Genomic DNA, 25,111 nt, shown 5'->3' on the forward strand with positions numbered 1-25,111 from the left:
TAATTTTTGCCAGGGCTGAGCCACAGCATCTCTTGGCTTGACAGATCATCCTCCACACCCCCCGTAGGGACTGTGAGGGAGGGAGAGGAACAATGACAGCAGGAACTCCATGACTCTAGGTCAGTTTCCCCAGGTGGGCACAGGACGGGCATGCTGGGGCAAAGGGGGCACAGTGCAGGGGTTGGGGACACAGTGAACACAATGTTCCAGGTACAGATTGATCAGAGCAACAAAGAGCCAGGAATTTTATCCACTTGCTTAAATCAGGTTATTTTACTTATGCAACCCAAAACTGCATTTGCATTTTTGCAGGCTTGTCCCATTGCAAACCATGTCTAATTTGTTGTCCATCACCAATCATAGATCTCCTTCAGCATTAGTGCTTCCCTCGTTTCGTCCTACAATTTAGTATGTCCATTTTATATAATTTCTCTCCAGATGTATTTGCCTGAACTTTTCTAAAGTTTAATCTCATTTTATTATCTTCCCATCTTTATCATCTCTCTAAATGATCCCTTTTTATTAATAAGTTGCTAAGAGAGAACTAATTAGCAAATTATCCCTCCAACAGGAATTCTGATACGTGGTCAAGTTCCAGAACCAAAACAGTAGTCACTGCCTAGTTTCTTTGTTCAACACAGGTTACACAATATTTTCTAGAACTGTATTTAACAGATTCATTTTAAGATTTAGTACATCAATTTCAGTCCAGAAGGGAAAGGAAACATAACTACGGAGATTTAATTTCATTTTGGTTTCTCTGTGTAAATGCAACAATCAGATTGCCTTCATAGTATTTAAGAATGAAAAGGCTGTTCAGAGGGTTATGCTGGGTTGTCTGTTACACATGTTGAAAATTGAATATGAATATAATGCTTATGTAAAATGCATTTTAATCTTCGACTTAATTTCCACGCACACTGAACCTAAGTTTTTCATAACCCAAGCCAGTAAATCAAAATAATCTTATTTAACTTACAGAGAGGAACTTTTTAACGTTGTCCAAACTCAATTCTCCTTTTTCCTTTAGTTTCTGTATGAGAAAACAAGAGTTCTGAAGAGCAGCCCTGCCTCATTCAAAGCAATCTTCTACAGAAAGCACAGATTGAAGCATAACACCCCAGAAGCAGTCACCTCATTAAGCAAGGTGCACAGTCTGATCTAACTTTCTTTGAAAATAATGGAAGTTTTTCCAATTATTTTAGTGGAAGTTGAATTAGGCACTTAATGAGACAACAGTAATCCTCAGGAGCCTTTGCCTCACTCAGAGTGTACACCTTGCATGTAACAGGGCATCCTGGTAATTCCAAACCAAATTATTCTAGATTATAGAATATTTTACCTATATTTTAAGAAAGCTTTCGAAATTCCATTAAAAACACACTAATTGTGCAATCTTATCACTGTGTTAAAAACTCAAAGAATCAGAAAATACCTGCATTCAGGGTGCATGCGCCATTTTAATTTTACCTCTTGGACATACACATTATGATAAGGTCTTAAATTTTATGAAGACCTATTAGCTCTCATATATATTTACTACAAACTTCTCAGGTGCATTTTGAAAAGTGACTAAGGTAACAAGACATGATGACCAATGCACATATTTTTATAGGCCATGATGGTAATACCACTTATTAAGGTTGGTGAACACTTTGCATTATAAGACCCTACTTTCACTTGCTTATAAAACTTAGCCAAACTTTATGCATTTTGACCGAAATTTTCTGTGCCAAGTGTTTGCCTCAGGTCAAATGTTTTACAGAAAATCTCAGCTAAAAAAGATTAACCATTTTTGAGAATGAGATTAGGAAAAGATGCATGGTTTTGCCCAAGTTTTTATGACGTCTTTGTTGAAAATCTCTAGTGGCTCCATGCTTTGAAATGAAATCTGCAAGGGAGTCACTCTGGTGTCATACACTTGCCTTCTGTCATCCTAGTGAAAAATCCACCCAAATCTGGCAAAGTTATAAACCTCCAAAAACATCTCACTTTGCAAGAGCCCAGTAAACACTTGAACAAGTTGGCAAGAAAACTCTCCAAAGATTTCATTGACACTGAGAATGCTCTATTCCTGAGATGTAGGCAGTGATGAGCTGCCAAAATCTTAACAACCGGTTCCCTATAAAAAGTTCTGATTTAAGGGATGTGCCCCAGTATGTATTTTTTGTACCAACAGGGTTACCATATGTCCGTATTTTCCCGGGAGGAATTTTTAAAATTTAAAAATTCCTCCCAGATGGCGATTTAAGAACCAAAAAGCCGGACATGTCCGGGAAAATACGGATGTATGTTAACCCTGCCTAAAGTTCTTTTTTAAAAAGATGGGCCTGAACTAGAAATGAGCTCCGTTTCACATGTGTGGGTCCCCGCCACTCCCTGGGGTGTGCTAGGGTGACCAGATGTCCCAATTTTATAGGGACAGTCCTGATTTTGGGGTCTTTTTCTTATATAGGCTTCTATAACCCCCCACCCACTGTCCTGATTTTTCACATTTGCTGTCTGGTCACCCTAGGGTGTGCACATGTGTGGGTCCCAGCTGCTCCCTGCCCCCCTCATTGAAGCAGGTGTGCAGGGTTACTGCCCTGGGAACTGCAGGGCACCAGTGGACGTGGGGCCAGCTGCAGACAGGGGCATGGGGCAGGGCTAGCTGGAGGCAGGGGGTGCGGAGCTGGCTGGAGACAGGAGGGTGCGGGGTTGGCTAGAGGCAAGGGGGTGCAGGGCTGGCTGCGGGCAGGGCAGGGGGTACGGGGGTGACTGGAGGGAGGGCAGGGGGTGTGGCAGGGGCTGGCTGCAGGCAAGGGGTGCGAGGGTGGCTGGAGGCAGGGGCTGGCTGCGGGCGGAGGGTGCGGGGCTGGCTGCGGGCAGGGTGGTGGGTGCTCATAGGAAGAGCGGCTCAGAGCAGCCCGAGCAGCAGGACGCAGCCCAGGCCCAAGAGAGCAGCCGGGGACCCACCAGGCAGCAGCGGGAGCCCCAGGGCCAAGGATCGGGGGAGGAGCAGTAGCAGCACCAGAGCTCCTGCGCAGGGCCAGGCGGCAGCCCACATGACTCCCGCAGCGCAGCGCCCCCGGCAGCCAGAGGAGGAATTACATCACTTCCCGGCCAGAGCCCATCAAAGCCTCAGTGCCCCCTGCAGGGAAGCAGGTTAACAACCGGTTCTAAAACTGCTTCAAAATTTAACCACCGGTTCGCGCAAACCAGTGCGAACCGACTCCAGCTCACCACTGGATGTAGGAGCTGAACGGGACTTTTCCTGCTATGGCGTTTACCAACAGTCAGGGGCTGCTGTGGTGCCAGGCACAGGAACTGACAGCAAAGAGAGTGTTTCTCTTCTGCTATTAATACCCACACACCACTCCCTCTGGTGCCCAGGCAACATAGAGAAGGAGCAAGCAGCCTGACTGGCATAGTGAGGAATAAGGCGGGGAAACAGGATTGCAAGAGCCGGAAGGCAGGGGGCAGCAGAGGCAGAGGGGGGAGAGGGCCTGGTCATAGGCGCCAACTCGGTGGGTGCTCCGGGGCTGGAGCACCCACGGAAAAAAAAAATAGGGGGTGCTCAGCACCTACTAGGATGACCAGCTGTTGGTAGCCAGGGATCAAATGTTTTGCAGGTGCCTTGGCAGATGAGCTGTTTCCTATGGGCAGCCTACATGGAGCTGCGACCAGCTGTTTGGCGGGCAGGCTCAGATCAGCCGTTTCCCGCCTCCCAGAAGGGGCTGAGTGAGTCTCACAAAAAAGCCTTAGGGTTAGGCGTGGGCGGGAGTACTGGGCTAGCAACAACAGCAGCAGCACAGCCAGACCCTGCTCATCTAGGGCCGCCCCACACCTCATGGGCTGATGGCCATGGCATCCACGTGTATGGTTGCTCCCTGCCAGCCAGGCTCAACTCCGGCCACAGCAGGCATCAGGTGACCCAAGGGAGCCCAGCTATGCTAGGGCTGAGTGCAGTGGTGGATTAGAGGAAGGAGAAGCCCTGGACTCCATTAGGAGCCGCACTGGCAGGGAGGGAGGAGAAGCCCCAGACCCTGGCAGGAGCCACGCTCGGGGGAGAAAGAGGAGAAGCTCTGGCCCCGACAGGAGCCACGCTAGGGAGCAGAAGCCCCAGTAGGAGCCACGCTGGTGGGGAGGAGAAGCCCCGGCAGGAGCCATGCGGGGGTGGGGGGAGGAGGAGAAGCCCCGGACCCTGGCAGAACATTTGGGGCTGAAGTCCCCAGCTTGGGAGCCCCAGCCACTCTAGTGGCAGAAGCTGCAGGGCTGAAGCCCCGACCCCATTCTGTGTGGAGCTGGCCTGAGCCTCCCTCTCTCCCGTCTCCCCTGGGCAGCTGGCTCTCACTCTCCGGCTGTGGAGAAATTCAGCCCAAATCTACCCACATTGGTATCTCCATTTCCCCCATCATTACACAGCCATGTATGGATTTAGCCTATGAGGCAGGGTCAGCATTAGCCACATTTGGCAGGTGGGATCTAAGGTATACAAAGGTGAAGTGACTTTTCCAAGGCTAAGCAGGGAGTCTGTGGCAGAGCAGAGAAATCAAACCCAGAACACCTGAGCCCGAGGCCTGTGCCTTAACCAGTTGGCAACCTTTCCACCCAAGGAGGGGGAACCTCCTCTGCCACTTTGAGTGTGTCGGTGGGAGCAGGCACTAGACAGAGCTGCCAGGAGGTGGGGAGCAGAGAGAGATGGGAAAAGGGACATGGGTGGGAAGGAAGAAGGGGAAAACATCAGGAAGGGGAGCAAGGACTTAGAGAAGAAACAAGAGAAAGGGAAAGGCGCAGGGAGAGGAGAAAGGGGAGGGAGAGGAGAAAGACTCCCCACTGCTTGTCCCTCCCATTCGCCTTCTTCCCACAGTCATCAGTGGCCTCAACTTCCAAAAACGCCCTAAGCCAGTGTGAAGCCCAGAGCGAACATAATGTCTTTACACTGAGATGATTACATTGTTCAGATGCCAATGATAGACGCACATTCAATAACAGAATATGAAAAGTGTATAAATATTCTGAAAATTGCCATTTTTGGGGGGAGGCTGAGCCCAATACACCCACCTCACCTTCGAGGCAGGAGGGGACAGAAAGGAGTGAGCAGTTGGCAGGAGATGCTCAGGGGAGAGGACCTGAGGGTAGGGTACACTCTGCTCTAGAACCTGGAATTGAGCCCAGGAGTTCTCAAGTCTTTACGTTCTTCCACTGTCAGAAAACAGCTGTGAAATCCACTGGTAAAATGTGTGTGTATTACCCCCACACAGACGCTAACAGCCTTCTACTGCTACCAGTTCTCAGTTAGCTCAAGTGGTAGAAGTCTATGTTGTGAATATAAAGGGCCAAACCCTGATGTTGATCCATGCTGTGGGTTGATATGGTTCCACATGATAATCTCCTAATTTTTTTTTTTTTACAAAAATCTACATCCAAAAAACCTATATTAAAACACTTGAGGTTGCAAAATCAAGCACTCAAAAGTTAGGAAATGCCACAGTTAAGGTTGTCTATGCAACCTTAACCTGGCCCCCTTGTGTGTAATTAACTAATCACATATTATCTTTACCATAGGAACGGTCTCTCATTGAGTGAATGGGTAGTTAGTCAATATTTATTTTTAGCCTCCTTATTCAGTGTGTCGCCCAAGACTTTATTTAATACACATTATTCAAAACATGCATAAATACTCTGTATTTAAGAAATCATATGTGGTGATGTAATAAAAGACTTTCGTACATATGCCCTAGAAGCAGAGTTAGGACTTTACTTTTACAAAATGACATATCTGATATTGAATCTCCCATTTTGTATGACTATATTGTTTTCAGTTTGTGTTTCTGGTTTTGAATATTCATTGACTGTTGGAGAAGTGTCATATTAAAATGTTTTATTTATTTAAGTCACTCCCACAAAAGAAATCACAACAGCAACTATAATATAAGTGCTCACTACTAGAATCAGTAACCAAGCGTTTTGCAGACACAATAGTTATTGTATCAGCACATGCACCATCTGTAATACATCAGATTATCTTGCACAATGTGGAAATATTCAGGTAAATCAATATTTACTGATTTACTACAATCCTACATTTTTTTCCAAGACTGCATCTGCTGCTGTAGAATGCAGCACACACAACAGTAGAATATAAAAGCTAATTTACGTTCTGGACATGTGCGATACAGAACTTGCAAACACATTAATCAGTTTTTTCAAACATAGGAAATCGATTATTCTTCAGTGAAAAACCACCATATGCCAAGTTTCATGTTTTAACATTTGGATGTTTGGAATGATTTCAATACTACAAACTGCAAGACTGTGTTTAGAAAATAAAAAAAAGTAAAACAAAATTTGGGGTTTGGGGGTATTTTTTGTTTCCTATTAACTTAAAAATAACTAACCTGTTTTTATTTTAAAAAATTAAAATTTATTGTTGAGCTGGGACAAGGCAAAAGGAGTTTCAGCTTTAAATTAACATTTCTGACAAAATTATGAGCAACTGAAAAGAAATTTAGAATTGACTGCCTTAAGCTTTATCATCATTCCTAATTATAGGAGAGCTGTGAGGGTTTGCTTTGTTTTGTAGGTTTGGTTTTTTTTTGTTTGTTTGTTTGTTTGTTTAAATAATCTGTCGCTGTCTTTGCACATTTATTACATGAGTGAATGGGTTACATGCACTCTTAGTGGCCTTACTTACAATTTGCTATTACTCCTATACTTTAACTTCTGAAGCCTATGAACTTAGTAAATGTGCTTAGTAAATGAATAATTTGGGTATATGGCAACATTTTTTACTAGACTTTCCCAATATATGAAGACTAAATTATGTACACTGAACATCAAACCTTAAAAATGTCATGTCTAAATTATTTTAAAAACTTTAGAAGCTGAAGCAAAACTTTACATACAGTATCCTACTTTTTATGTGGTGGTTTTTAATTAGATGTATGAATCACTCATGGTTCCCTTCTGTGATTTATATGGTCAGCAAATAATAATGTACATAGTCACCAGAAACAATGTTTACACAGTGTGTTTTCTATATAATATACACTTTCTATTGCCCCCTCAAACTATTGTTTTCATTGTTTGATCAACTTAACAGGCAGTTTTGGAGCAGTAAGATATTTGGGGAAGGAAGGAATGTGTCAAAATGGTCTCTTTTATCTGGCTGATGCATAATCAATGATCCACCCTCCACAGATGGCTATGAAAGCATCCAAAAATGCTTAGATGCGAGAGTTCATCATGTGCCATAAAATGCTTTTTTTTTTTCTTTGCTTTTTTTTTTTTAATTAGACTTTTAACATACACACACTCTCACACCCTCCTCCCTGATCACCACTCCCTTCGCAGCTTAAGGGATTTTTGAGAATAAATAAGCAGATATATGTGAATAGTCAGAGTACTGACCTCATCACATCTGCCACTACTATTTATGCATAGTATGATAAGTGTACTATTGCTGATATTTCAGATGCAAATCCTCAGAAAATTATACAAACCTAGTTCTAAGCAACAAAACTAAAAGAAACCAGACAAATGGTTCACATGTGCAGTCTATCAAGTGTAGTGGATTTTAAATAGCTATGTTAACCGTCCCCCCTATCCCTCCACATGAAGCGTCAACAGGTACTTAATTACTTTATGATATGGAAATACAAAATAATCTAAACAGAAAATGAGAGAAAAGATTTTTGGCCTTAACCCAAGAATGCAGATAAACGATCAATAGTATTGTAGCACAAGATAATTACATAGCTGTAATAACAAATCTTCTTGTTGGATCAAAATTAGCATCCATTTCCGCAAAACCTACTTCCCTTGTCTATGATTATGCTCACTCTGTATGATTTGTTTGTATCTAGATAAAACAAAATTTAGAATGGCTTAATTAAAAAACAAAAGTGATTCTGGATTTTAAAATTATTTATACTTTGTCCATCCTTAAACGACACTCCCCAAAAGTAATGGAACAGTCAACACTCTGCATTGTTGGGGTCTTTTTGTCTGAGAAACAGGGCTATAGAAAACTTACACGCATTTAAAAAAAAAATACACTTGTTGCTATTCATTCCTCAGAATAAGTCATAAAAAACTGGGCCTACCCAAAAGCTTCTAAAGGGAGCAAAATAAACAGTGTAAAACTTTAATATTTCATTGGTGGAGATACTTTCTTGGATCAAAGTGGCATAGGGGAGACTACACACACACACAAAGCAAGGAACTTAAGACATGTTAAGGGGAGAAGAACAAAGGAAATAAAATATTTAACTATCTAAGAAAGCAAACCTATGACGGCAGAGAATATACTAACACCCCTGTCTTGATGAAACCAGCACTCCCAACATCAGTTTTATCATCATATTTTATATCTCCACTAATCCTGCAGTTACAAAACCTCATAATTCTCTTCTACCTGTCAAATACTCCACTTCCCCCTCCCATGCAGTAGTATGACTGTCTTTTCTCTCTCTAGCACCCCAGACTGATTCTCTTTCCCAAGTAAGAAAAGCCTGGACTCATTCCCACCACTCAAGTGAGAAAACAGTCACTATACCTTCTACTCACAGCATACAAACCATTCAGCTCTTGGCCCACGCCCTACCACATTGGACCCAGACTTCTACAATGCAATTTTAAAGTACTGTCAATGTTAAGTTCTGTGATATCCTAGCATTCATATATGAAACCAATGAGAAATCATTCAAAAAGTGGTCTCCTCTTGAAAAATTAAAATGAAGTTAATTGTTCATTTTTATAATAAAAATCTTGTTTAATACTTCTCCATTTATGACACTGAAAATTCACTGATAAATAAGTCAATTTGCAGCAAAATTTAGATCCAGCTCACCATAGAATCCAATGCCCTAATTATTCCTTGTCCTATTTACTGCAAGTCCTTCACCTTCCTTTTCCTCTGAAAAGGAAGCAATGGTATTTAGTACTTTCTCCCAGTCTTCCTTTTCTCATTATTGTGTAAAACACATTTTTGTTTTCTTCCTTGTTTGTGTACCAATGCATCAACTTGTCACCCATTGTGAGCTTCCCTTTAGTCACTGGCCCTGCAGCAATGCAGCCAGTTTTTTAGAAAAATTGAAAGAATGGCTTTTTTGTTTCATTTAATTTTTGACATTAACTCCAAATTACAACAATTTTAAATTAGGTCAGACATTTAAGAGTTTCCCTTTTATCGTGAGAGAAAACAGTTCCCTCTGTTCAAATACCACCTTTCTATACCTCCTGCCCTTGTTTCACAATTCCTGAAGTACAGCAGAACCATCACAGTTCTGGAGCTGGGGAAGCAAGCTACTGAAGTTCAAGCAGGGGTATTCTATACTTAAAGCTAAGATTTTGTCCTGGTTATTTTTAGCAAAAGTCACAGGCAATAAATAAAAATTCATGGAAGCCGTGACCTGTCTGAACTTTTGCTGCTGCGGCTCTATGGTTTCCCCCATGACCATGGTGTCCGGGAGCTGTGGGGTTCCCCCTCCACCCATGGCAGCTGGAAGCTGCAGGGTGACATTTCCCAAAGAGAAAATGGGACACCCTCAGCCGCTTCCCTGAGTCATCCCCCTCTCCCCACACGAGGCTGCTATCCATCGCTGGAACCTCAAGGAGGGCCCCATCAGGAGTCTGTCACCTGGCGCTGGAACCTTGCAGGGGGCCCCCCGTGTCCCTGTGGTCGCCTGTGACTGGAACCCTGCCAGGGCCCCGCCGGCTGCCTGCTCCAGACTCCTGCAGCCCCTGGGGATGAAGCAGAGAATGGGGGTCTCTTGAAGTCACAGATTCCATGACTTCTATGACCTCTGTGACATAAACGTAGTCTTATCTATACTCCCTGCACATTCAGAGCGCTACTTTTGAGCAGAGGTGGGATCTGTGGCTTCCTGGGCCTGCAGCATAACCAGCATGTCTGTGGACTACGCAGGTTAACTGTCCTAACTCCCCATGTAACTGCTGCATAAGATTCTGCAGAGGCCACAGCAGGCACGACCTTAAGTATTTTGCCAGCACAACAGAAGACATTTTTGGTGTCCCTGCACTTACCCTGGAACAACTAAGCTACAAACAAGAAGAGGCCATACAATCACAGAGCAAAACAATTCAAGCCAAGTAGCATAACATCACACTGCCATCTGGAGTTGATGCCCAAACACCCAGATTGCCTGCTGCTAGAATCAGCCTGGCCTCAAATCCCAAGGGTTGCAATAGCAGCTACAGAATGGATGGATCAGCAGCCTATCTGCGTACTGGCTCCATATTGAGGTAAAAGAATATCACACCCACCTACCACCTCAACGCAGATCTCTGTACAAACACAATTTACTACAGTTTTGGAGACTGAATAAGAATTTAATCCAATATTATTTCTAACCCAGTTTTTATTAAATAAATAATCTTATAAAAGTAATTTATGAAGTTTTAATATATTGTTTAAATTGAGGGGAACAATGTGCATTTTCCTCCTATGTCCCAAAGGAATTGTCATTCCTATTATAGAGAAGATACAGCTAAACACTCAGTAGCAAATATCAAGTTTTACTTAAAAGGTCAAAATGCAATTGATTTTAATTAATGCTCCAGTATACTCAGAGTAGAATTAGATATATGACAAGGAAAGCTGACCTATGTGTTTCTGAAAATCATGGCAAATCTTATCTAGGCATGGCAATATTACAGCATACTAATATCTACTTTTTCATATTTTGATTAAAATACAAGGAATTAAATTCTACATACAATGGAAAATAAGAGTAGTTAAAAGTGTAATAACAAAGAATTGCTATCAGAACAAGTGAAAAATGGGAAGTCTATATTTAACTTCGTGCTCAGTCATTAGAAAGGTGCCCCATAACGACCATATGTTACTCAAATATGTTATCACACCTACAATTTCATCATATGTCTCCCAAGAAATTAATTAGCTCTAACTTTTTCAACTTTGACAAAAATGTCTGCAGTAAGTCAGACTACTAGCTGTTACAAACATTTAAAAATTCAAAGCTTTCTTCAGCTTTTAGTTAACCTTTTAATTACTAACATTGAGTAATATTTAGAAGGCAGATGTTCCTTTTTTGCATAAGTATATTTTATTTATACCACCTAGATAGATAGAGATATAATTAGATTTATATTATATTTTTAAAATGCAAAAAACCCAAAGAAGAGTGATCACTTTATACATAACAAAAAGAAAGGTGGCTTACCTGGAATTCTCTCTCAAAGGAATTAATTCTAATATGACCACAGTGTGATTACACACCTCACACATAAAATTCAGAAGCTGAATGGCAATCTAGGATCCTCCAGTGAATCATCTGATCTTACAGACTCCCAACAATGTCAACTTCCAACTGCCAGTTTCTTTTCAGTCAAGGAACGGAAAAGAATGTAATTCCATCTCTCCATGATAGTAAATGGGGTGGTATATGGATCTATTACCTACAATAATTTGGAACCAATACAATGCAACAAAAAAAAGTCAGAACAGCATGCCAAAAAAAGTAAGTTTTAAGTGGGAAATGAAAAACGTTGATTTAGAAAGCAACGGTAGCACAGTACTGTCCGACCTACTAAGTATCAGTCATGAGCACACCATTGTATTTTCCATTATGTTATTTGTTAGAAACCTGAAAAAATGTAGTCCAAAACACTTCTCAGCTCCAGGATGGATAAAAATCAACAATTAAAAAAAAATCTGATTTTTTTTATTTAAATCGGATTTTTTTGATAAAATGCTTTTTGAGGAAAAACCTACTTAAAGATAGTTTTAATTAAGATACATTATAGCTCAAAGATATCTCATCATGGAATAGGAATTATAAATTTTAATTCTATAGTATGAGACTATATATTCATGTAATGTTTAAGAAAAGTTTTGTAAATAAGTTCCAGTAGTTCATGGATTAGTGATCCAATCTTACGGTGTTCCAGAGGCTTCTGTATAGACTATTTAGGTCAGTGGTTCCCAAACTTGTTCCGCCGCTTGTGTAGGGAAAGCCCCTGGCGGGGTAGGCCAGGTTGGTTTGTTTACCTGCCACGTCCGCAGGTTCGGCCGATCACAGCTCCCAGTGGCCGTGGTTCACTGCTCCAGGCCAATGGCAGCTGCTGGAAGCAGCGGCCAGTACATCCCTCGGCCCCCGCCGCTTCCAGCAGCTCCCATTGGGGCTTTCCCTGCACAAGCAGTGGAACAAGTTTGGGAACCACTGATTTAGGTTAATCTTCCTATCTACCCAATGGAACTTAGTGCTCAGTCTAGAACAGGGGTGGGCAAACTTTTTGGCCCGAGGGCCACCTCTGGGTGGTGAAATTGTATGCAGGGCCGGGGCAGGGGTATGGAAGGGAGTGCGGGGTGTAGGCGGGGTGTGGTGTGCAGGAAGGGGCTCAGGGCAAGGGATTGGGGCAGAGGCAGGATGTATGAGGGGGCTCAGGGAAGGGGGTTGGGGTGCAGAGTGCAGGAGGGGGCTCAGGGCAGGGCGCTGGGGTACAGGAAAGGTGTGGGGTGCAACCGGGGGCTCAAGGCAGGGAGCTTGGGTGCAGGAGGGGTACAGCAAGGGGCTGAGGGCAGGGAATTGGGGTGCAAGGTGCAGGCAGAGGGCTCAGGGCAAGGAGTTGGGGGGTGGGGTGCAAGAGAGGTTTGAGTTTCAGCCCAGTGCCGCTTACCTAAAGCGGCTCCGGGGTGGCACCAGCACGCACCAGAGCCAAGGCAGGCTCCCTGTCTGCCTGCCTTGGCCCCACGCCGCGCCGCTCTGGGAGGAGGCACAGGGCTCCGCGCGCTGCCCTTGCCACACCTCCAGGTACCTCCCTTGAAGCTCCCATTGGACATGGTTCTCCGTTCCTGGCCAACGGGAACTGCGGGGGGCGGTGCCTGGAGGCAAGGGCAACGCACGGAGCCCTCTGCCACACCCCCCTCTCCAGGCCCCAGGGACATGGTGCTGGCCGCTTCTGAGAGCAGTGTGGAGCCCGCGGCACCACAGGGGGCAATCCCGCAGGCTGGATCCAACGCCCTGAGGGGCCGGATCCGGCACACGGGCCATAGTTTGCCCACCCCTGGTCTAGAAGATACAATCAGAGATGCTTAGTTTTGCAGTTCTCAAACTGTGGATTTGTGTCTCCAAAGATAACATGCTTGTTAACAGTAAAAATGTTAAATACATACATATATAAATGTGAGAAATAGCAGACCTCAACCCTATTGTCCCTCTGCAAATCTGTGTACATAGAGTCAATCCCTTAACTTTCTCTAAAAGTGCAAAGTTTCAAAGAGTTCAGTGAATAGAAGATTGTTGGGGCAAAATAGATCTGGACAAGGAGAAGAAGTGTGGAGATAAATGTGAGAAGAGAGAGAGAGGCAGTAGAAACAAAAGTGAAACTGTTTTGAGGAGCATATTCCAGAAGTCTTGAGGTCTTTCTGAGTGTAGCTTTCATTGATTTGAGATTCTCTCACTAGAGGGGAAAACCTATAATGGCAGCACGCCATAAGAGAAACCCAGTTTGGGAATATTTTAATGAAGTTCCTCTACCTGTGGGTAAGACGGGCATGCGTGCAAAATGTAAACACTGCAACAGAGAAATGGAAGGCCTGACTGCCCGAATGACACAACATCATGAGAAGTGCTCCTTCTCAGGAGGATGCTGCATTGAAGATGATGAAAGGAACATGTCTGAACATGCAGGATCTTCAGGTTGGTCAACTTCTTTATTTCATATTTCTTTCTTAAGGATTGCCTGTCTTCCTTCCAGACTATTTTTGAATTCTCATGTTTGAGCAAAAAAATATAGTTGTTACTCTATGGTACTATCATTTTAGATGCAGCTGTGATAAAAAATAAATAGCTGAAATAGGCAGATCTTCCTTTTATAATTTCACCTTTAAAGTAGTACTGAGTGTCAGTGAATGTAATGAGTAATACTAAATGAGCAGTATGGTAATAATAATTAAATAACTGCATTGACTTATTTTATTTAGGCGACTCCATCCTCAACATACAGGATTCTGAAGACTATCCACCTTCAAGATCACCATCATTTTCTATAGTTTCAGAGTTATCTGCCAATGATAGTGATTCACTCACATCATGTATGTCACATAGACACAGTATATCAAAAAGAAAAAAAACATCTCCATCATCCAGAAACAACCACAGTTAGTTTGTGATTAGAACCAGCAGATTACAAAAAGAGGTAATTGATGAAAAAATTGCCTGGTTTCTTTCTGCAACAAACTCTCCTTTCCGTATGATTGAGAACCCACACTTCATTAACATGGTTCAGTCATGAAGACCAGGATACAGTCCACCCAAGAGAGCAGATGTCGCAGGCAAATTGCTGGATAAAGTGTATGAAAGAGAAATTGAGCAGTGTGCAAAAGGTCTAGTGGGGGAAATTGTTGACCCAAGTCTTGATGGGTGTAGCAATGTCCACAATGATCCTGTTATATGTGCTTGTGTGACAACAGAAGGAGGAATGTCCTCCTTACAGAAACAATTAATACATCAGGAAATGCACACACCGCAGAATACTTACAAAAAATAGCAGTAACAAACTGTGGGGGAAAAAATTCAAATGTCTATTACGCAGCTTGGTCACCAACAATGCTGCAATGTATCCAACATGAGAAGAAATTATTTGGAAGAGAGTCCCAAGCTAATAACATACGGTTGCAGTGCTCATTTGATGCACCTCCTAGCCAAAGACTTCAGTGTTCCAGAAATAAAGGCTAATGCTGTTGAAATTGCAAAATACTTCCGTAACAACCACTTTGCAGCAGCTGCTCTGAAAAAAGTGGAAGGAACCAAGCTAACTCTCCCACAAGACATGCGATGGAACTCAGTAGTGGACTGTTTTGAGCACTATATCAAGAACTGGCATAATCTGATGACCGTTAGTGAACAAAATCATGAAAAAATAAATGGCACTGTCACAGCCAATGTTCTCAATATTGGGCTTAAGAGAAATGTTGAACACATGCTGTGTACCCTGAAACTTATTTCCGTAGCCTTGAACAAAATGCAGGGAAATAGCAGTTTTATTGCTGACACTGTTGAAATTTGGAAGGAACTGAATGAGATCTTAAAAGAGAAATATGCAATGATCGAGTTAAATTACAAGCATTTAAAAAAAAAATGGGACAAGCACTATCTCCAGCTCATTTTCTTGCAAATATTCTCAATACTCAGTACCAGGGTCAAACCTTAACTGCTGAAGAAGAGGAGATGGCTATGACATGGACATCCAGCAATCATCCCTCCATAATGCCAACTACAATAAACTTCAGCGCTAAGGGTGAACCATTCAAGAAATCGATGTTTGCTGATGATGTTTTAAAAAAAAGTCATATCAGTGAACTGGTGGAAGTCACTTAAGCACTTGGATTCAGAAACTGTTGAAGTGATAATCTCACTTAACAGCAGTAGCTTCTTTTGCCGGTGTAGAAGAATATTTTCTTCCTTTGGACTAATTAATTCCAAATTGAGAAATCATTTGGGATCTGAAAAACCAGGAAAGTTTGTTTTTCTTTTCCACATTATGAACAAAACAGGAAAATGAAGGTGAAGGCGACTGAGTCAGCTGCAGAAGCCAATATTTTCAGTTTTTCATGTTGACCTGGCTGATACAGTCTATTTATTTTTTAAAATATTTCATTTAACTATTTTAGTTAGAAACAATTTTAACAAAAACAAATCTGATTTTAAAAAACTTGAATGTTTAACTAAATTCAAAAATTCATAGGCTCGTTTTGCTAAAATATTATAGGTTTGCTGTTGAAGAAAAAAATCCAGAATATGTAACGCTGTTCAACAGACCACTGTCACATATTTGTGTTGCAACATATCTCTGGTGGCTTTCAAACCCTTGCAGCCAATATTAACATGCTAACTGAAACCAGACAATTGAGCGATACCCCGAAAGGTGAACACCTTTGGCTGTGGTTTTGTGCTGCAGAGTGCATATACGCACTTAAATGCCATCTCTGAGCAACTTTTTTGTTAAACATTAACCGTTCTGTTTCAGGATTCTTTATTAGGAGCACTTAAGCATTGTTAAAGTAATTTAAAAATAGTTCTGTAAGGTTTTGAGGAGCTTCGCACATTCCCTCTTCATAATTTTTCTAACACTTTCTCATAGAATTTATCTGGTGCTATTCATGAGTACTCCCATGGTTTCAAGATGTGACTGGTCAGAGAGGAGGGGTCACAAAAGCACTGTTCAGTGTCCGATATCTTCACTCTTAATTTACTTTGGTTTCCTTTGTCTGTATTGTTATTTAAGTCATTAACAAGGCCATTAAGACATTAAATTCTTCTGTTTTTCATTTGGTGCTTTGGACAGCGACAATTATTTCACAGCTTACTATTTCACTGCAATGAACACTTTTTTATACGAAATTCATGACTGGGGGAAGGTGGAGTGCAAGAGACATTCATTGCATTTCTTTGGCACTGCACATTTGCAGAAATCACAGTCAGGGGCTATGAATCCTACTGACCCATCCCAAACAGACATACATTGAATATAGAGCTAAAATGATTTCTAAGACGAATAGATTAACAAAAATCCCAGTCCAATTCCCTGAGAAGCAGGCAAACATTACTGTCTGTGGACATATCTCCTTGTCTTTCCCTTCCCCTTGTCTTATCTGGGGTGGGGGTAAGATCAGCTGAAGAACACAGGAGTGGGGGGCGGGGGGAAGGGGAGAAACAGGGACATCTCCTGCTTGGGAGCTGAACACTATCTGGGCTATAGAGATAGGATCAAGCTCATCGTTCCCCCTCCTGCATGCTCCAGGAGAAGAGCAGAGGCAATGGTGGCAAACAGGCCCTGAAAGTGTTCTGCCTCCAGCTGTACCAGTCACTGCATGAATGCATGGTACTTGTTCCCTCTGAGCATACTTCCACTCTGTGACCCGGCTCATAATTTCCTCCTCCTGCCTAAGACCCTGATTATCCCTTGCCCTAAAGGAACTAGAACTGTTCCTGATTCTTTTGGTCAATGCCAACTGAACTCCACCGCAAACTGGTCTTTTGATGCATTGTAAATAGTGCAACATTTTAATAACAATACTGCAGGTATCTTAACATTTTTTACTCTTAGCTCCTTCCGGTTAAGTCTTAAGTTTTCTGAAGGAAGGGGGCTGTAACAGTAGCATTCCTGAGATGGTTAAAAGTAAAAGCTCTCCAGGGCCCTTCTCTGTCTGTCTCTGCTATGTCTGCAGTGCCACTCCTGCCCTACCAGCAGAATGGTTTCCCTGTGAGCACTGGAATGTCCTGGCAAGTCAAAGACAAGGCTAGCATTATATTTCACTTCTCCTTTGAAGGAGCCTACGAAGTCCCCCCACATAACAACTGTGCTGCTGAACACCACAATATTGAAACTTTTTAACCATCTCAGGAATCCTACTGTTACAGCCCCCTTCCTTCAGAAAACTTAAGACTTACCAGGAAGGAGCTAAGAGTACAAATTGTTACGATACCTGCAGTACTGTTATTAAAATGTTGCACTATTTACAGTGCATCAAAGGACCAGTTTGGGGTGGAGTTCAGTTCCTTTCAGGGATGACGTAGGTTAGTAGTTACATATTTCTTCTTTAACAACAGGCCATCATTTGGATAACACAGCTATGTTCAAGGTACTGGAATGGAAATGAAGAGAGGCTTTTCCAGTCCTCTGGAGGACACCCAGCCACCTCAGACAGATGTTTGTGCTAATGGTCACCCCTCCACATATTGCTGAGTGGAGTGGTTTAGTGAGCTACGCAGCTGGACCAAACACATTTGCCCTGCCATTAAAGCTGAAGAACAAGCTTGAATTTCTGCTAGACCAAAAATGTTGCTGAATTTTGTGTACAAGCTTGGGAGGCAATTCAAGAGGAATCTGACTGTATTCTTAGCTAGCAGATGGAGTTCCCATGGAAGAATCACAGAAAACTTCCACTCACCCCTAAATTCCACTGCATCACCAAAAAGTCCAGCCCCTATATTCAGCAAACTGCACTGAAACGGACAGGGAAACAGTCACACCACAAGTGTATTTTCTTCCCTGAACTTTTGGATGAACACCACAATCCAGTCACCTCTCCACTGCTATGGAACATGGCAATGTACCTGTGCAACTGCTGTAGCAGATGCTTCACCCACACACACTTTTCTGAAGTGGCTCAGCACAGGGAGAAGACAAACATCAGGAACTGGGAACAGTAATGAATACTGGAAATGGTCACATTCCTCGGACAACCGAATGATTCACTTTCCTGGACCTAGGCAGGTCTGCACACAAGAAACTAACCACCCCTGCCCCACTTCCATGTGGCTCTCATTCGTATAGGGAAGGAAAAGAGATAAGGGGGGAGACTGTTGGATCTTTGCATAACCATAAGTGTCAAAAATTCTTTCCCCAACCAGGCCCTTTCAGAACCAATCCCACCCTCCCCCCATCTACACATCCCAGGACTATCACTGCCAGAGTGCTGGCCAAGAAATGCCCAGACACAAGGGCGTACTAACAGGTCATTTGCAATGAGTTATAGCTTCCTCTAAATGCTTTACAGGGTTCATGGGACTTCAGTAAAATCACTCGTTTACAGTGATGTCCTGCTTGGGGACCATATCAGGATAGAGTGGGGGAGTGGGAGGCACAGAGGTGAACCAACTTCAGGCATGTATTACTGGAGCAAGAGAGGACATTAATGTGCGGGGAAGCTATTATGATTTACCAGCCTCAGGTTCTAGTTCCTGCAGCAGCTTGGAGTCCTCCTCAGGCTCTTCTGGGGGGGGGGGGGGGAGGAGCTTCCTCAACTTGGTCTGTTCACTAGAGATGTAGAATCACATACTCCTCTTCCTCTGGTTCTCCTGGGGCTTTCTTTGAGGTCCACGTAGCCACCTCGCCCTGCCCCTGATTGGCATCTGGTCATACAATGAGGCCGGCAGGGTTGAGGAAGGGATCGAGAGGCTTTTCAGGCTCCAAACTCACAGCCCTGGGGAGCACTCAGTCCACCTCCTCATAGCATGGGCATGTGCTAGGTACCCTCCCAGAGAGATTATTGACATCCTTCACCCTCTAGTACAGAAGCCTGAGATACTTCATATGCTCCCAGCTCTGGGACCTAGTCCAGTGAATGCCCACCTCCTCCAACTTCCATGAAACTTCCTGGTACTGGTGTATATTCTTGCTGCTACGGACGAAGTCATGGAGGACAGTGTACTTTGAATCGCAGATTGATCAGCACCCAAGTGTGCTCCAGAGACTAGGCAGTAGCTCTTGTAACATGATCGTTGTGCAGATCCATAGCATTTACAGAAGAACTGATCTGAAGTGCTCAGCACAGGTCGTTACTACCACTGGCAACGGGGGGGCCAGGGCCCTTTGTACCTTTGGATAAAGATCAAGCAGCAAAGGGATCAATGCATTGTGGAAATAACCTTGGAGGACTATAGATACCTATGACCTGGTACAGACCCTTTACCCTATCCAAGCTGCACTACAGAAGAGTTATAGCGACATGAAATAGAGGAGCCATGTACTTACCCACACCCCTTCCGAGTGTTAGTGCACAGCATGAAAGCTCTCCTTTAGGAATTTACTTCAGGGCTTCAGATGTGGACAACGGGGTTTTGGCACAACAGTGCACATGTAACCATGTACAGTCACAAGTGCAGACATAGTTTAAGAGTACGAAGACGAGTGACATGAAGAATGAGGTTTATGGACACAATCACATATGTACAATGTGTACACATATATACAACTGCAAATTTTTCTGATAATTATAAATATATTAAGTGCCACCTATTTCTACCTGCCCCTCATGTAATTATTAATAGTCTGATTTCTGTAGGAGGACCTGGAGAGAAGATTTACAGGAAAACTGGACAGTTGGTTTAGATATTTATAATGATTTTCCATGGGAGTTCTAACTGCATGTAAAAATCATTTCAAGTCCCCTTCTGTGATTCATATGGTCATCAAAAATAAAAACCAAGACCACAACCTAGTTTCCATTTCTGCAATCAATGAGGCTTCAGACAGGTAAAAGGGTCTACTGCATGGATCAACTGCCACATCAGGTAACTAAAGAATATGGTCTTTGTGATCCACACTTTTATTGCCACCTCTTAAACTATATGCTTAAGTACATAATACTTCCTGGTAATTTTAATGTTTTCAACAATTCATTTTAAAAATATATTCATTTCTTAGATCATGTTTCTTATTATACAGTTGACCACATAAAATACTACATGCCAATTACTGGAAAATGTGAAGCAATCACTTCATAATGTTTTGTATTATATTCTTATTCCCAAATGTAAAGGAACAAAGTATATCTAATAAATGTTCACTTTGAAAAACTAAATACAAAAAACATTTCAAACATAACAAGAAACACAATCCATGAGGGAAAATATGGCCATAATTCAGATATGAAAAAAACCTCACCATGAGAAAAAACTTGGAAAATATTGAGCATCAAATCAAGCCCTCTAATGCCAGTAAGCCATATTTATAGTCCACACATAATCCATATAATAGTAGTTCATAAATTTACATATATAAAGAACTCCATATGGCTGCTCTACATATCACCAGTATGGTAACTAATTTAATGCTGTCTACAACTGCTGATGCACCTCTGACTGAAAGAGATTTAACAAGACCTTTCACCCTCCTGATATTTGTTAACCTTCTACCTCAATAAGTTTTCTTCATAATGTATACATGTTCCAATAGTATGGTGCTGTATTTCAGCAGATCATCTTTCACTCGAACTATCTGTTCTCTGCTATTTGACTTTAATACACTAAAAAAGTGTTCTCAAATTAGTTCACTTTAAAATTAAATTAAAGCCAAACTCAGGGTCTTTGGTTCATCACCCAGGTTACAGAAACAGGCTGTTTCATTATTAACTAAAAACAGTAGTTCATAATATCATGGATAGTACCATGGTAATACCAGGGTGACAAGTAAAAATCTCTGCTTTTGGTAAAAACTGCTTACTTTCCGCAAACATATAGATTACATTCTCTTTAGAGTGGGCCAACTAGGGTTGGCCAAAAAAATTCAAATTTGTTCAGTGAACACTGAGCATTGTATCTGCTTGTGCATGGGCCGCCATCCTTCACAGGCAAACAGGGAGTCTCATCGTTCTCAAGCTTCATCAGATAGACTGCTGTTACTGTTGGATCTGGGCTGTCAGGTGCGTTCGATGAGCATTAACATGTAGCATTTGTGGTCTACAACATTATGCCCCTAGGGAACATAAATAAACTGTCCAGAAATGGTATTATTCTATTTGAAGACAAGACAGATAGTGATGTTTCCACAAACATCTAGAGGAAAGTTTTGCTAGAGTCATCCTTGTGTTCTCCTAAATAGTGGAGCAATATGAAACACTTTACTAAAAGTTCCCAAACTGCCCCAGTTAAATTATCCAGATGTAATTTCTTTTGTAGCAATCAGACTTCACTTGTTATTTCATATCCTAATCAAAAGGGAAAAACACAAAATAATTTGCTTACTGAAGACACTATCAGCTTTTTTCTTTAAAAAAAAAAAAACTGTCTTTTTAGTCCTCTTCCTCTCCCACTTTCTATTCTATTTAAATAGCTAATTACATCAAAAAGCAGCTGTACTGCATTCAAGCAGAGACAGAAAAACAACTGTATTAGAACTTGCCAGAGTTAATATAAAAAGTTTATACTTAATTAAAATTCTTAGGATAGTGTTATGAATATTTTAAATGATAGCTCATTTTGGGGTGTAGCATTTATCATCAAAGTAATGGATACCTTTCTTTTTTATAATTTTAATCTAAAAATATTCTAGTGCTTTATACAAAGTAAAGAAAACAGCCAAAAAGATTTGCACCAGCACTCTTCCATTCCAAAAATGTTATTCATATTAACAGTTTTACCAACATCTCTTGAGGGCAGAGGTAAATAATTTTCAGAGACTAGATCTCTAACATCGTTTAAGAGTCTTTGGTGACTGACTTTTCTCTCTCTTTCTTTCTTTAAAATACATGATGTGATAAAAAAGCATGTGCCATGAATAAAACTTAGAGGAGAGGACATGATTGATGCCCTTGACAGAAATTATACATTTCTGTCCTCTCTGCCAAAAGGGTGAGAAGGGAAACACTTTCTAAATGCTTTAGTACAGGAGGTATATTTCTAAACCACCTGTTTGAAGTGGTATCAGCCAAGAAGAAAAGAGGATAAAACAGACATTCACTCATTTTATGAAATTCTGGACCAGCAGATTCACCATGTGTGTTTGAGATGTTAAAGGAGGATATGAATTGATCCATTTCTTGCCAAAGTTCCATGGTTCCAGATAAACTAAGCAGCTAAAACAAATGCTGGATAGAACTACCCTGACAAAACAAAGAACTATCTACCTCCTATACCTCTTGCAGTATTTCATCCCAGAAGGAAGAAAAAGAAAGTTGAACTCATCCCTTAGAACCTTCAAGGGATTTCACCCAAGAACTTAAATCTCCCTGGAAAAAAGGCAGCTTCTTGTTGATCTTATATTTTTAAAAAAGGAAAACATAGAATATTTTAAAAAATCAAATGTTTAATATTAATATTTTTCAGGGACCTAGACAAAGGAAATTAGGAATATCTGCACCAGTACTAGAATTAATACCTTTAAAGGCTAATGTAAGTCCTTCTTCATAGGTCTTCCTCTGAAAGGTAACATCAGGTATAAAGCAGAGACCAGTCCAGGCAGCAAGAAAAACACTGATTGCTTTTTCATTATTCTTAAGATCCAAGGGTTTGAGTCTGTGTTCACCTATACAAATTGGTGAGGATTTATCTCAAGCCTTCCCCAGGAAAGGGGGTGTAGGGCTTGGGGGGAAAGATGTTTCCAAGTGGGCTCTTTTCCTGTTCTTTGTTTAACACGCTTGGTGGTGGCAGCATAGGGTTCAAGGACAAGACAAAGTTTGTACCTTGAGGAAGTTTTTAACCTAAGCTGGTAAGAATAAGCTTAGGGGGTCTTTCATGCAGGTCCCCACATCTGTACCCTAGAGTTCAGAGTGGGGAAGGAACCTTGACAGTATGTCATCCAGGATATCAAAATACATCAAATGAAGAGATGGACAACTGACTATCAAAGCAATTCACAATTAGTTCAACTGCTTCCACACTTCTATGTTCTGTCTCAATGTTTTGGAAAGTTATCCAAGGCTGAGCTTAAGTGGTAAATGCAATATTTGTTTGTGCTAACACTGGACACGCCATTAAAGGAGAGTACAAAGAAGATTGTCTGGTTGGACTTTGAATTCCAAATGATTATTCCATATGATAGATGGCAATAGTTCCAGGGAGAATACAGGCAATAGTTCCAGGGAAAAACTGAGTAATATGCTCAAGCGGAAGAGCTAAATAGAATTGATTATTTTAATCACACTGCCAATTCTCAATCCCTACCTCATACTAGGTCAGGGGCGGGCAAAAGTTTTGACCCAAGGGCTGCATCGGGTTTTGGAAATTGTATGGAGGGCCGGTTAGGGGAGGCTGTGCCTCCCAGACAGCCAGGCATGGCCTGGCCCCTACCCCCATCCACCCCTCCCGCTTCTCGCCCCCGATGCCCCCCCCCCCAGGACTCCTGCCCCATCCAACCCCCCCTGTTCCCTGACGGCCCCCCCGGGGCTCTTGCCCCATCCACCACCCCCTGCTCCCTATCCCCTGACCGCTCCCGGAACCCCCACCCCTGACTGCCCCCTGCCACCCCATCCAACCCCCCTCTCCTTCTTAACTGCCCCCCTGGGACCCGTGCCCCCATTCAACCCCCGCATTCCTCACCCTCTGACCGCCCCAACCCTGTCCACCCGCTCGAACTCCCCTGCCCTCTATCCAACCACTCCGCATCCCTGCCCCCTTACCGTGCTGCCTGGAGCATCAGTGGCTGGCTGCCACCGCGCAGCACAGAGCACTGGGTCAGGCTGGGCTCTGCAGCTGCGCTGCCCCAGGAGCTTTCAACCCCGCTGGCAGCACAGTGAGCCGAGGCTGCGGGGGAGGGGGAACAGCAGGGGAGGGGCCGGGGGCTAGCCTCCTGGGCCAGGATCAGCCCGCAGGCCATAGTTTGCCCACCTCTTTTTTAGGTAAAAAGGAGGAGAATCAGGTCAAGGGCAAGGACAAACAAGAATGGACAAAGAACAGTATTGCAGGACAGAAAAGTAAAGCTAGCAGCACTCCCATTTTAGTGCAGGAATAATTCAGTTAAAGATCTGGCAAAAACTCAACATAACTGCAGTATGTTGACGCACACAACCTGGTTCATGGGAGTTGGACATCTATAACCAACAAATCAAGGATTCTGGTTGACTCCACTCTCTTTGGTCAACCCATTAAGCCTAATTTACTGGGAACATTGTTCAACTGTGTAATAATCTTCAGCCAATGTTTGGTAAAATGAACCCACCTGGGGGCGGTCAGCACTTTTAGGTAGGAGACTGACTAGTGAGAGTCGTCTGTGGGCTTTTAGTCAAAATACTGAAAGACACAAAGAGGAAGCATACCAAATATAAAATTAATTTAAAGCACAATCACCAACTTTATGACCAGAATCCAGTATTTTTCAGATGAAGTTCTGTACATTAAGTTTTTCTTACATTCAAATTTTCTCTAAAACAAACAATCAAGCTGAGCTCTTAAAATCCTGCTTCTTTAAAGTGTGCTTTTATTTTTCCACCCATTTAAAATAAGCCAATATTTTTAATTATCATCCTATCATTGTTCTCTTTAAGCACATTGTAACAATACATGGCTACTTCTTCCAAGTTGCTCGGTGCAACTCAGAGCATGTGATAATTCTGTATTTTTAGCATTTAACCAGTGCACATAAAAAACAAAAGCATTTATTCAGAAAAAAATATCTAGCAGTGAATGTGAGACCATAGTTTACTAAAAATAAAAAACTACTAGTTAATATCTAACCTGAAAAAGAAGTGTACCACAAAAGTGGGTTTCCACTCCACTTACTTGAATTTACGCAATTCGTCATTTCTGTGCTTGATTTAAAGGGAGACTTTTTTACATATTTCAAACACATGCTTTGTTTCCAGTCCCAAAAGTAAATCTATTCCACACTGCACTAAATCCAGAGGAATGATAATTACTCATAG

The 25,111-nt window shown here is 42.3% G+C and overlaps 1 protein-coding gene across 6 annotated transcripts in view; it reads right to left on the reverse strand.

Annotated features, from left to right (window-relative positions):
* The window catches only part of AKT3 (AKT serine/threonine kinase 3), a 272,181-nt gene that overhangs the window by 191,070 nt on the left and 56,000 nt on the right, over nucleotides 1-25,111 (reverse strand). The window contains exon 1 of one of the 6 annotated variants that reach the window (XM_084623745.1): nucleotides 24,409-24,426. The exons of the other annotated variants lie outside the window; for them this stretch is intronic. The gene's annotated coding sequence lies outside the window, so the exon portion shown is untranslated. Of the gene's footprint in view, nucleotides 1-24,408; nucleotides 24,427-25,111 lie in introns of those variants that run through there. 6 annotated transcript variants of the gene reach the window in all.

The sequence above is a fragment of the Lepidochelys olivacea genome (genome assembly GCF_965140295.1).
Source record: "Lepidochelys olivacea isolate rLepOli2 genome assembly, chromosome: 3".
Lineage (NCBI taxonomy): Eukaryota > Metazoa > Chordata > Testudines > Cheloniidae > Lepidochelys > Lepidochelys olivacea.